We start from the raw sequence: 13564 nt of genomic DNA on the forward strand, positions 1-13564 counted from the left end.
TTTCCTATATACATGTGGTTGAAATATGACTAGAATTTGCTGCCAAGCCACAGTATTTTAACAGTGTGCTGGCACTAAGAAATGGTCCATTGTTCTCTGAGGAATTTTCAGTAAAAGGTCATAAAATGGGGTAATGTGGGGATGCAGGTTCACGGCCAGGAGTTTATCTTGTGTTAGCCCTACTCTAACAGGCATCCCTCTCTGCTGCATGAAAATAATTGGGATAAATATTGTCTCCCCTGTGGAGCTACCTAACTTCCAATACTCTTGAGAAAAAGATAAAACACCATAAACACAGCTGGATCTTGCAAAATTTTGTGCAACTCATGTATTTGTCATTGCTTTTCTGCATCAGGCTGTCATAACCCCAATAATCCAGAACACTCCGTTTTTTGTGATGCTGGACTGGCAGATTTTCCAGACTACTAGATGTTAATTTCTAATAATATTCTAACACTCTTCATGCACTTTTTTTAGATATTACACAGTAATATAATAACTTTTCCAGCAAACCAGGATAGTTTAAAGGGAGCACTGGAAGCAAGGCCCCAGTGAGTTGAAAGGGAGCAGGGAAACACAGGTCCCAGTGAGTGGAAAGGGAGGAGAGAAACGTAGGTCTCAATGAGTGGAAAGGTAACGATTCAAACATCACCTGAGAGCCAGATGCCAAATAATTGTGATTTCCCAATAAGCAAATGGTGAATTATTAGAGTTTTATTGTACCTCCACAAAATGTACTGTACTCAGGAGTTTTACTGGAGTTTGAAGTCACAAGTTTTTATCTTATAGGTGAGAACACTTTCAGGTGAGCTGAAGTGATCGATTTATGCTTGTGCATGTCCACAAGTATAGCATACTTTGCCGACTGTTATGCAGAAATAGTTTATTTTTATCAACCGGACTGGGTCCAGAGAGGACTGTATTCTGTTATTCTTTTTACCCTGTACTACCTCAATGCATTCTGTACTACCTCAATGCACTGTGTAATGTATTGATCTGTACAAATGGTATGACAAGTTTTTCACTGTACCTCTGTCCAAGTGACAATAATAAACCAATACCAATACTCTTGTTAATCAAAACTGAAACAAAATGATTTTGTTCAGTGATAGTAAGCGAAAAAAAATGGAATATTTTCAATCTTGATCTCCAATGAAGAAGCCACATAGTAAATAAGAATGGAACATATCTTCCACAATATGTACATCCTTTCTAGTATTTCAAATTCCAGTACAAATTCTGGACCAAATAATTAGGAAAATGAACATGGTTTACCAAGTTTCTATGTATTTCAAAGATCAGTGGGCCATTCTTCTTTGTTATTCAGAGCTGATATTATGTACAGACAAAGCAAGTTGAAATCTGCAAGTCCATTTTAAGCAACAATTTGGAGAATAAGAATGGTGAAGATGTGAGAAACCATTCAATTCCCTGGTTCCCCATAATAATTATTACAAATGCAATACTGTTTCAAAGTAATAAGCTATGTTCACTTAGGTTCATGTTCTATTTAAAAACCAAGAGAGTAACTATGAAATAAAGCCTCAAAATGAACAGTATTATTTGCAAGTTGATGTCCAAACCCAGTCCGGTTAATAAAAATAAACCTTTTTCTGCATAATGGTCACCAAAGTATGCTATACTTGTGCACGTGTACAAGCATAAGTAGATCATTTTGGCTCACCTGAAAGCTTTCTCACCTACAAGATAAAAGCTTGTGACTTCAAGCTCCAATAAAACTCTTGAGTACAGTACTTAAGGAACGTGACATTGTGAGAAATTCAGGGGATGTTTCCAATTAGGTGGGAAGTGGGTGAAACATCTGCTCAGTGCAGCCCACCTATTGACAATACCGGATAGTAAATGAGTTTTCATGGTTGTGGCTGATTAGCATTTCTGTACTTAGAAAATTAAAGATTACTCCCTCCAGCAATGAGTTGAAGTTGTGGAAGCCTTAACGCTCTAAACTCCCAAAAGAATCAGGAAAAATGAGCTGTTTCCATGTTTCCTTTGCAGCAGTAGTGATTCATTTAATTAGCAAGAAACTGTCACCTTCTAACCTGTACTGCTCAGGATCTGAGGGTGGGCTGAGTAAGTTGCAGCGGTTATATCAATTGACATGAGAATCACATTGGGGCTGTAACTACATAAGTTGACTCCTATTTCAATATCTTAATGGAACTTCCCCCTGCTTCCCCCAGAAGCACTGGCACCTAAATCAAGGTCCACCAAGAAACAAAAAAGGGCAGACTTCCAATGGTAAGTCAGACTTTTATTTTACAAATCTCATTAGTCTAGACTTTATTTCCACATCATATTGGGGGGTAACAAAGCTCTCTCTGGGGTGAAATTGGTCTAATGAAGTAGAGAAAAACTGGCTCAAATAAAATTCCCAGCTTGGTTTACACCACCTCCCATTTCCTTTTCAATTGACTTCACCGTCCTTCATTTCCTGAAAATGAAGTTAATTGTTTCCACAACTCAGACAAGTTTGGAATAGTTCCTATAGCCTGTAATATTCTCAGAATCCTCCCTTAATGTGAGACAGTAGGAGCAATTAGTGCTGTTTAACACTGGGCACAGTGACTGGGACTCTCATTTGGAGGTATGACAGTTAAGAAGTGGTTCTCAAAGCTCACAGAGGACCAGGGTATTGTCTGGTGGGTATCTTTATGGAAATTAGAAAGTAAATATTCTGCAAAAGAAATAAAGAATTATATTTCCAGAGCATCTTTCACAGCCTCATGTTAAAATGTATACAAATTATTTCCTCTTCTCAGGAACCAAGTGCCAACATTTCTATCCAACTGGCTGTTACTAAGGAATTTAACCAATCAGAATGCCATGTGAAAATGAGCACTAATGGGAAATTAATAAAGTTAATCGGCATATCTTCCATTGCATCAAAACCGCCGACCAGCTGCCCTTGAGCCACACCGTCTTTTCCAGTCTGGCCCAGTGTATTATTCTGCTGGGAGCTGAAATCCCAGCACAGAATAATCAGACAGCTGTACTCAGAAAATGGCTTTGCCCACTGGTTAGGCCACACCTCCAGGCTTCCTAGCTGTCAAAGCTGTCGGTGTTATCACGCCATTGAACATTTATGAACACCTTTGATGTTCCCAAATAGTCAGCAGCGTTTAGAACCTGTTAAAAACATATTGTTTAAGCAAACACACTAAAAAGACCTTTGAGCATTAAAAAATGCATTGAACATCAATAAATACTGAAAACTCTTCCACTTACCTTCCTCCCAATTGCTGATTTTTCCCAATTGATTGGGACTGCTGTGCTTGTACTAGGTTTAAATTGGCACAGACTCAGTGGGCAGGTTTCTCTGAGAGCTGGAAAACCCACAGAAGTCTACACTGACCCATTAGCAGCCCATCAATACAACACAAGGGCCATCAGTACCAATTTAGGGCCATGCCAGTTTTGCAAACTCAGAGTTCTGAAGGGATACCTACCTCATCAAGATATCAGGAATACAGGAAGAAAACTGAAAATGAATCAAAATGCAAATGCTAAATGTTATTTTCCCATTTTGAATCTTTGACAATTTCTATGTATTTTAATGTTAATATTATATTTTTGTGTCATACCTTATTTGATTTGGAAATTAAGTTTTCTACGTGCAGTAAATGTGTGTTAAAGTTACTTTCATTACTGTTAATTGAGTGAGCTCTAAAATGTGACTGACAAATTTAAGTAATCAGTGTAATACATATAACTGATCTTGTTAAGCAAATATTAAAGAGGGAGGTGTAAGTTATTCAGAATTGCTTTGATTTCTACCTTACATATATTTGATCAGTTGAGCTGTAGAGGAAGAGGCAGAGTTGAAGACATGAGCAGAGTAGATTGTTTACCATAGAATCATTGATGAATATGAGTTTTATGTCTACCATTTCCTATCTGCATATTTCAAAAGGGAAGTGACAGGTGATAAGATAAGACAAGATAAGATTTCTTTATTAGTCACATGTACATCAAAACACAGAGCGAAATGCATCTTTGCGTAGAATGTTCTGGGGGCAGTCTGCAAGTATCACCACGCTTCCAGCGCCAACATAGCGTGCCCACAACTTCCTAACCCATATGTCTTTGGAATGTGGGAGGAAACCGGAGCACCCGAAGGAAACCCACACAGTCACAGGGAGAAGGCACAAACTCCTTACAGACAGCGGCCAGAATTGAACCTGGGTCACTGGCGTTGTAATAGCGTTATGCTAATTGCTACACTATCATGCTGCACCCTATCATGGCTCGGGAATACTAGAGACATGGGAAGCAGGCAAACAAAAAGAGCTGATGGGGCTTGAGAAATGCAATGAACTTCAGACAGCAACAAAGCAGAAGGAACCTATGCCATATACATTTCATCTCATGGAGCTTGATCTACAACTGTACAGCAGCACCCAGATTGCCCTCCCAGTGATGGGAAAGTGAGCACTGTGTTAAGCCAAGAGATGAGGCAATGAGGCAGATTTGAACTATGCAGTAAACAAGGTAGGGCCCACAGTGGTTCCAAAAACTTGTTAACAGTTTCATGACTTGAGACATGAAGACCACATGTTCTGCACACATTAAGAATGCAAAACTGTGGAATTTATTTTGCCAACATTTTATAATCCATTCTGTTTTTGTTTCTTAGACTGCAAATGGTGCATTGTTTGCAAATGAATAGTAGTTAGGAATTAGTGATTTGGTTTTTCTTTGTTGATGAAAGTGAGTACAATTTGCAGGCAGTGCAAAGAGGGTGGTTGGCATAAGGGCACATTGCTTTAATGACTGAGCCATTAAGCATTGGCTGCAGGAAGTAGAAGAGAGAAGTCATGTTGCATGACATCCCCGCCACAGAAAGAAGATGCTGAAAACAATGGCTAAAATCATGGCATGACGTGTCAAAACAATCAACAGCATTAGCAAGATGCCAAGGACGTTGATAATACACCAGAAAAAAAATGCATATCACTGAAGGAGAGGTAAATCTTGTGACTGTTTAAAATAATCTGTTGTTTTCTTTCTTTTGCAACATCTGTTTCCTTCCAGTCTCCTTTCCTTGCTCAGTGAAATAGAATTCTGTTTCAGGCTCATGTACTAAACACTGCCCAGTCACAAACCACAGGAACACCACATCAATCTTGCTGAGGATTTAATGCATGAATGACCAGCAAACTCAGACACTGCTACTCATTATTAATTCAGGGAAAATCAAGGCGCAAATGATGCAGGTGTGATCTTGCTGCATTTATTCATGGACAAATTATTTCTTTGCAGGAGAAGTTATTTAACATAAAACAGGTCACATCTGCTGGGGAAAGGACCTGCTGCAGTTCAGGAAGTGACCTCATTTGAAGAAAGGGTAAAAAGCACCAGCAAGGTAATTTGACAGAGGTGGCAGGACTGACAGGTGAGGTGAATGCTTGAGTCCCACCAAGGGTTCTATGTTCTTTATTTTCTTTCATTCCTGCTCAATATCTCTGAAGAGGGCTTTAAATTGACTGCGATGATATAACCCAAGAGTACACATGTACGGAATTGTGAATATATTTTGTCTATGAAAAACTTCACAAGAACATAAGAAACAGGTGCAGGACCCCGTCGAGCTGACTCCACCATTCAGTAAGATCATGGCTGATCCCCCCACATACTCCTTGACTCCCTTCTAGTATAAATGTCCATCAGCCACTACCTTAAATGTATTCAGTGCGTCATCTGTCCAAAGCAATCAGAAGGCAGATTCTCTACATCATCTGATGGAAGCAGCTCATTCAACACTTATTTACAATTCCTAGAACTAAGATACAGCACTCCGGTTAATCCAATTGGGGGTTATTGTGTAGGATATTAGGTAAGCTATTGTGCTGGATCACTGAAGAACAGGAAAAGGAAGAATTGGGGTTGTCAGGGATAGAGCATCCCTCAGTTGCTTTACAGAGACTGAACCCAAATCTTTAAAACCTTGCTTTCAGATGAAGTCTTTCACTGCTTGGTGGTATGAATAAACCATAGCAACAAGTTTTAAATATTTTACAAGGCGTGAAACAAAGATTCTGTACATGTGTGAGTTAAGTACAATGAACACATGTAAAGCTTATATTTCTTTTACAAAAAATGGAAATTTGTAATAATCTGAGGGAACGAGCCAACTATATAAGCATAGTTTTAGGACAGGGCAGGCTTTCAAGCAGTAATTATGATTTGGTATGCCATTAAAAACTTAATTGCACCTCTTTCAACAAGGCCCAAGATGTTTAAGATATTTTACAACAGGTATTAGTTATAGAATATACAGTATGAAAACAGGCTCTTTAGCCCACTGAGTTGTGCCAACCATCAAGCACCCATTTTTACACTAATCCTACTGTAACCCCTTTTATCCTCCTCACATTTCCATCAACTTACCCCAGCTTCTACCACCCACATACTCAGAGGAAGTTACCAGTGTCAACTAACCTACACGTTTTTGGAATGTGGGAGGAAACTGAAGCACCCAGGGAAACCCACGCAAAGGGAGATGTGCAAACTCAAAACAGACAGCATACTTAGTGAGCCAGACACTTATGCGCCATTTGAAAACTTACTTGCATTAATTGGGCAATCAGTATCCCATTTAGTGAAGAAATAGGAAGTTACACACCAGGAGAGATTGTAGAAAGTTTTAAGTTTAAAACCCATAACAAGTGATCGGGAGAGACAATCAGCAACTAACTTGTTGCTCTGAAAGATCTGTTGCAGCTCTCCAACTTCAGTGGTATCCTAATCACACATTAAGCTTGTGTGCAGAATATTGGATGAACGTATCCAGTCCAAGATAGTTAGCAGTCACGGTTTAAAGATTAAATGGTCATGCAAGAGAACAACATCTATGAAAATAGCCTCCATATATGTGAAAGGACTTTGGTCAGTAGAGAATGTCTGTGTAAACAACAGAGGAGCACATGTTGAAGCTCTGAGATCATTCCTTGTCCATGTGACTGTGATTGGAACAAAGCATTGAGAGTGGCAGAAAAGCTTCCGAAAGTTATTTAAAATATCATTGAAAGGAAAGAATAATAAAATATCATTGAAAGGAGCAAAAAAGGAACGCTATAGAGACAAGAAGGGAGTGGCCTTGCTTATTTTCTTTGCTGAACACCTTGGTGCAATAGACAGAGAGAGAGGGCAATTCCTGTTCTCAGAAGAATCAGAAAGCCCAACTGACACATACAGACAAAAGATATTGGGAGGAGATGGTTATAGAGGTCAACATTGGGAACTAAGGTCCAAGAAGCAGGATGCCCAGTAACCTCACACTGGTGGTCAAGGTCAAAGAATGTGCTTAGAAATGCTGTATCTCACCAGATGCACCATGAGCCCCAGATATTGCTGAGGTGGAGATGGTTGAGAGCTTCAAGTTCCCAATAACTTATCCTGGTCCAGCCACATGGATGCTGTGGCCAAAGAAGCACACCAGTGCCTCTACCTCCTTAGAAGGCTAAGGAAATCTGGCATGTCCCCGACGAATCTTAGCTTCAATAGCATCCGATCTGGATGCATCACTGCTCTGCCCAAGACCACAAGAAATTTCAGAGTTGTGAACGCAGCCCAGTCCATCACGCAAACCAATCTACCCCCATTGACTCCGTCTACACTTCTCACTGCCTCGGGAAAGCAGCGAACATAATCAAGGACCCCTCATTCTCTCTTCTCCCCTCTCCTGTTGGGCAGAAGATACAAAAGCCAGAGAGCATGAGCCACCAGACTCAAAGACAGCTTCTATCCCTCCATTACAAACTCTTAAACAGACCTCTCATAACTCTTGATCTCCAAATCTACCTTATCGTGGCCCTTGCACTTTATTTGTCTACCTGTATGGTACTTTCTTGAACTGTAATAACTATATTCTGTATTCTGTTTTCTTTTTACTACCTCCTTATAATTATGTATGGAATAATCTGTCAGGATGGAATGCAAAACAATAGCTGTTCACTGTACCTCGGTACGTGACAATAATAAACCAATACTTAAACCGATACTGAATGTCTCTGAACATCAGAAACATTTAAAGGGGCCTTTGCAGCACAAACTGTTAAAATACCATAAAGGTGATGTAGGGGCAGGAGGTTAGAATCCACTCCCTGAAGCCTACTCACTACTAGTGGACCGTTGTGTTTCAAAGTCCTGGTAGTTGATGGAGCTATGCAGCCACCAAAGGGAAAAGTGCAGGGAAAAGTGGTCCATCAGTCTTTTATGTTCTTACTAGGTATCATGTGTTCTTACTTAGTTTTGATGAATGCCTAATCACCCTGTCATTCATCAAAACTGAACCATATCAAGTAGAACCATTTTGAAGTATCCTGACAATATAACATTTAAATATGATGTAGTCTTTGCAATGCTAACTTTTATTATTTGGTGTAATTTGTGACTCAAATTACTTCTTAGAAGAGCAAGACTGACAAATAAAGAGGTTAAAATGTAGTCCAAATGTTCAAACTAATTATAGGCCAACCTCGAGTTATGAACACCCAACTTATAGACACCCCTACATATGAATGAGCTCCCATAATATTATTAAATTCAGAAGTCCAGCGTGTGTATATACATTGGTTCCTACAAATGGCAGAACTAGTTTCCTCTCTCTCTCCACTTTGAGTAATTGTTCTTTCGTATATGCTTTTGACACCATTCATTACAATACTGCAGAGGTACGGTTACCATATCGAGGAATTTTTGCGTATTTTAGGGAAACAATGGACTTACTGATGTCTGTAAAAATGTACTTCATTTGTTACCTGGGGCAGCCTGCTTCAGTTTTATTTAAAAGCTCACTTATTGAAAAGCCATTACACGGGAAGGTAAGTTTATGGTTGACCTAATGTTCAAATCTCCATTCCCCAGCTACCCTACTAGATTCCTTCCGTAGCTACTGACCCAGTCCACTGGCAGTCCTGACATCCTATATGGCTGTCAACTGACCATTCAAACCCATTTCCTCTCTGTCACGCACCACTCTCATTATAATACATCTCATCTCTGTCTTCACTCTAGCCTCATCCATGCCTTTGTTACCTCCAGAACTAATTGTTCCAGTGCTCTTTTGGCCAAAGTACTATATTTTTCTCCAAAAATTTGAGCTTATCCAAAATTCTAAACCGTCCCATTCAGGCATTACTTATGTGCTTGCTGACTTACCTGTCACCTGGTCCAGAGCCTTACATTCAGAGTTCTCATCCTTCTGATTGTTTCTATGGTCTTGGCTGATCTCTGTAAACTCCTCTGGCATCAAAACCTCAGGGAGCTCTGCATTCCTTCAATGTTGACCTGGTACATCACTCACAATAGCTGGCCATATCTTCATCTTTTTAGGCCCTAAGCTTTGGAATTTCCTCTCTCCCTCTTGAAAATTCTAAAGTGTTTTGTTAAAGTCAAAACAGAGAAATGGGGAAGAGCAAAATTTCACTCAATATTAGATAGTCACCAAGAAATCAGAGAATTCAGAAAGAATTTCTTTATCAAGCTTAGTGCGTGAATGTGGTATCCGCTATCACAGGGTGTGATTGAGGATACTACCATAGATATATTTAAGAGAAAGCTAGACAAGCATACCTGCAAAAAATGATCAACAGTAATGGTGATAAACTTAGCCGATGGAGAAGGGAGGAGACATGTACAACAGTGAGATCAGTGTGGGAAAGCTGAGCCATGTTGAGCCTGGTTCAATGCTCTATATTCTATTTATTTTCTTGGTCCCAATCAGTGAATGAGCCCATATGCAAAGATGCTTGTCTCTCACTTCCAGAACCTTGATTTTCAATCTATTATTTTCACTTTAAACTTTGGTCATGCCTTATTTCAGACATGTTCTGCCCAATTTTCTCACCTTGTGAAAGTTATTTATATCTGTCTGTATAGTCAGAAATTTAATATCTTGCTTAATATTGGTCATAACTATGAAAATTATGATAAATGGTTAGATATCTACCCCTCTCGCTGACATAAAAGGATTTCGTCAGCAGAATATTTTTCATCATGCTTTGCAGGACAGCACTGAGGATTTTTTTTCCTCATAATCTGTCAAATTCACTAAACCTTATTTCCAATCTTCAAGGAAACACCATAACATATTTTAATGAATCAATAATTTACGTATTTTCTGCCACTGTGTCTCATCAAAAGCCACTTACAAGTAAGATGCTGTTCAGCTGAGATTTCCCAAATGCAGCTATTAAACAGCTTGCTGGAAAACAAGTTGAAAAGCAAAACACCACAGATGCTGGAAATCTTAAATAAAAGCAGAAAATGCTGAGGATACTCAACAGGTCGGGCAACATCTATGAAGAGAGAAACAGAAAGAACGTTTCAAGTGAATCACCTTAATAATGAAGGGGCCAATGTCCTGAAGCATTAATCCCACTGGATAATCTCATGGATGTTGATTAAACTTAAGATCTGTTTTCAAATTGATACTTAGTGAATATATGTGCTTGATTATCAATTTATAGCATTACTGTCTTTATCCTTAAATATTGTTTATTTAGAACATGTAGGTGATCTATTTGCTAAGAGCAATTAGATGAAAAATTATTATGAGTGCTGAAAAGAAATGGGTTTCATTAAGAAGTCACCCTGCAGGTCAAGGACTATACATGCAATATCCCTTACTTTATCTTGACAAAGATTCAAAGCTCGGAGTAGCAACTTACACTGTACCAAGTATCACTTTTCCACTTATTATGCTGCTTTTCTTTATAACATCGCAAAGTCAAAAAAAAATTTGTGACAACAATGGTTACATCTTTTGGCCTTGTTTTTTTAGGTTGGGACTGTTAGGTTGACCAGAGATGCTTAATATTAAAAAAATGAAGTTGTTTTTCTTTTTTATTCCCTTGTGCTAGCCAACCTAGATCAACTTCTTTCAGTAATAGAATTAAAATTCAACAAGTGTTGAAGAGCTACAAAATTACATTAGATGATACCCTGAAAACTAATATCCCAAACAAGACTTGGGTTATCTTACCAAAATAATGTGAATTAATTCAGAGTCAACATTTTGAAATTATGACTTTTGAGTGAAAATCTGATCTCTTTGGCATTTTCCCAGTTAAAATATTACAAAATGTACTGGTGATAGAAAGCCTCAATGATATGACAGACATATTTGAACAGGGGTAGGCCATTCAACTCTGTAAGCCATTCGATTATACTATAGGTGATCTGTATCTTTACTTTAATTACCTGTCTTGATTTCATAGCCCATTTTGGCCTTGCCTAATAAAAATACCAGTGTTGAAATTTCAGTTTCAACAGCATTTTGGAGCAAACTGTACCAGAATTCCACAACCCTTTATATGAAAAACTGCTTCCTGACTTCACCCTTGAACTTTTGGTTCTAATTTTAAGGTTATTTACACTTGTTCTCACTTGCCACCAAAGAAGAAAGAATCTCCCTACCTACCTTATCAAATACTATAATCATTTTAAGTATAAAAATTAGATGTTCCTTCAATATTTCTCTCAGTGATTCATTAGAGTAAATACCACATCTCAAAGAACAGAAAGAAAACTTAATGAATGCTGCTCTTTTGGGCCTTTGACTATGAGGGAGTGTGGTGGTATTAGTGCAAATCCAGACAGAAAGAGAGAGTCCATGCATTAGCTCTACTACTGCCCAGACTTTAATCCACCTCTGGACTGGTAAATATACCAGTGCTATCCAGGACAGCTCCCCCACCCTGCTCTCCATCAACTCGATTTCATCAACAGTAAATAGAAGAGTCAAGGAGAGAAGAAAGGAAGAGCTAATATACCTGTTCGCTCACTCCAGCTCAGGTCTGTGATGCACAGTAAGATCTTAAGATTTTCACTGGATTCCACAATGAACACCTGTGAAGATCAACACTGTTTACACCACTCAGGACTCATGTGGTGTTAATAAATTGGAACACTCCAACTTTAGTTCTTGCCTTTCATTACTTATACTCTTTATGTTACTTCATCAGATTTTTAGAATAATAATCTAATGGAAAACATATGTTTTCCTGAAAGTTGTCATTCATTGTAAAAACAACAAGAAATGAAAAACACAGTGACTATGTTAATGATACCTAGTGAGGCAGTTTCCATGAAAGTTTTATTGTACAGACTGTTATCAAGACAATAGATTTATTAAAACAAGATTGCACAAAGTTACGCCTTACAGCTTCAGCCATTCTCTTGTTAAATATCCTATCTAAATTTGCAACATCAAACAGGAACACACATTTGGTTCATATTTCTGGTCTTAATGTCAGCACGAATTCCTTTACATAATCATGTATTGTTAAAGTTCCAGTGAATAGAAACATCACTTGTTAATATAAACACACTCTGTAGAAGAACCATACACTATCGACACAGAAAGCATAATGAGGAAAACATCAGGAAATCTTCATGCAGAAGAACTATTTTCTAATTGGGTGATTTCAGTTTGAAAATATTTATCCCATTTTCCAGACAGTGGTATATGATAATTAACAACCACTGCTCAGGTTGTTCAAATAATATTTCCATTTTTCAGGATGTTGCAATATTTTTACTTCTATCTTTCATTAGTATAATAACATATGAGCCCAGAAACTGGTGGAAAAATAATGACAAAGTAAGGGTGCGCATTAGTACTAGTTTGCTAAAATTCCTGTGATTTGTACTGAAGAAAAGGTACCCCATGACTTCAGATCCTCCATAAACTGCTGGATGATTTACACCACCTGGCTGTTAGCCTTGAAAAAATGAACTGCAAACTTGCTGCAAGTCTTTCAAGTGAAATCAAGTGTAGGTCATGAAATGGAAAATCCTGCATGTAAATATGAATTCATCTCCCTGTTTGGATTTAAGGCTGCTGTTCTAATGATCAACATACAGCTCCAACATAAAGCACAGAGGTGGCTGTCCAGAACAGGAACAAATAAAGCTGTGGAGTTTCATTCCAGCAGGTAGTGAACTGCTTTGATAGACTTAGTTTATATTATTCATCATGGCAGTGTTGTGAGCCAGTTCTTGTCAACCACATGCCTATTTGTGACTGAAGACCATCACACCCTTCAGATGGAAAATTGTTTTGACGTTCAAATATCTGAACTAAGCAAAAAAAATCTTTCAGAGAATAATCTTAGCAGATGGCATATGTAAGAGAGTTAATAAATTTCACCCTATTGTCTTATGGAACAAAACAACAATAACCAAACACTTTGTCCTTTTCCTGTGGTGATTCCGCTTACATTTTTATTTATTTTCATTCTATCTTTTTCAACTCCCAGCCAAGTATGTCTCAGATCAGTGCAGACCCACCATTAAGTCCAGCACAAGATGAGGAGAGATCGTGGCACATCTGTCAGCCCACCCTGTCACTGGAATCCACTTGGATTCATTTATTTAATTCCCATCCCAAAGATTAGAAGACAGGTTATGTATTTATTTATTATTAAGTTATTTTAATTTAACATTTGTAGTCATTTCTTATTTTTATTGTTTGTATGTAGTTTTTTTATTTTTTGAATATTTTAATTTTTTAAACTACTTACAACAATTTTAATGGTTT

The 13564-nt window shown here is 38.2% G+C and overlaps 1 long non-coding RNA gene across 1 annotated transcript in view; it reads left to right on the forward strand.

Annotated features, from left to right (window-relative positions):
• The first annotated feature begins 2237 nt into the window (after window positions 1–2237).
• LOC127567554 (uncharacterized) overlaps window positions 2238–13564 on the forward strand; it is a 57237-nt gene continuing 45910 nt past the window's right edge. The window contains exon 1 of the long non-coding RNA XR_007955908.1: window positions 2238–2259. This is a non-coding gene — a long non-coding RNA (uncharacterized LOC127567554). The remainder of the gene's footprint in view (window positions 2260–13564) is intronic.

Source organism: Pristis pectinata, chromosome 2 (genome assembly GCF_009764475.1).
Source record: "Pristis pectinata isolate sPriPec2 chromosome 2, sPriPec2.1.pri, whole genome shotgun sequence".
NCBI lineage: Eukaryota > Metazoa > Chordata > Chondrichthyes > Rhinopristiformes > Pristidae > Pristis > Pristis pectinata.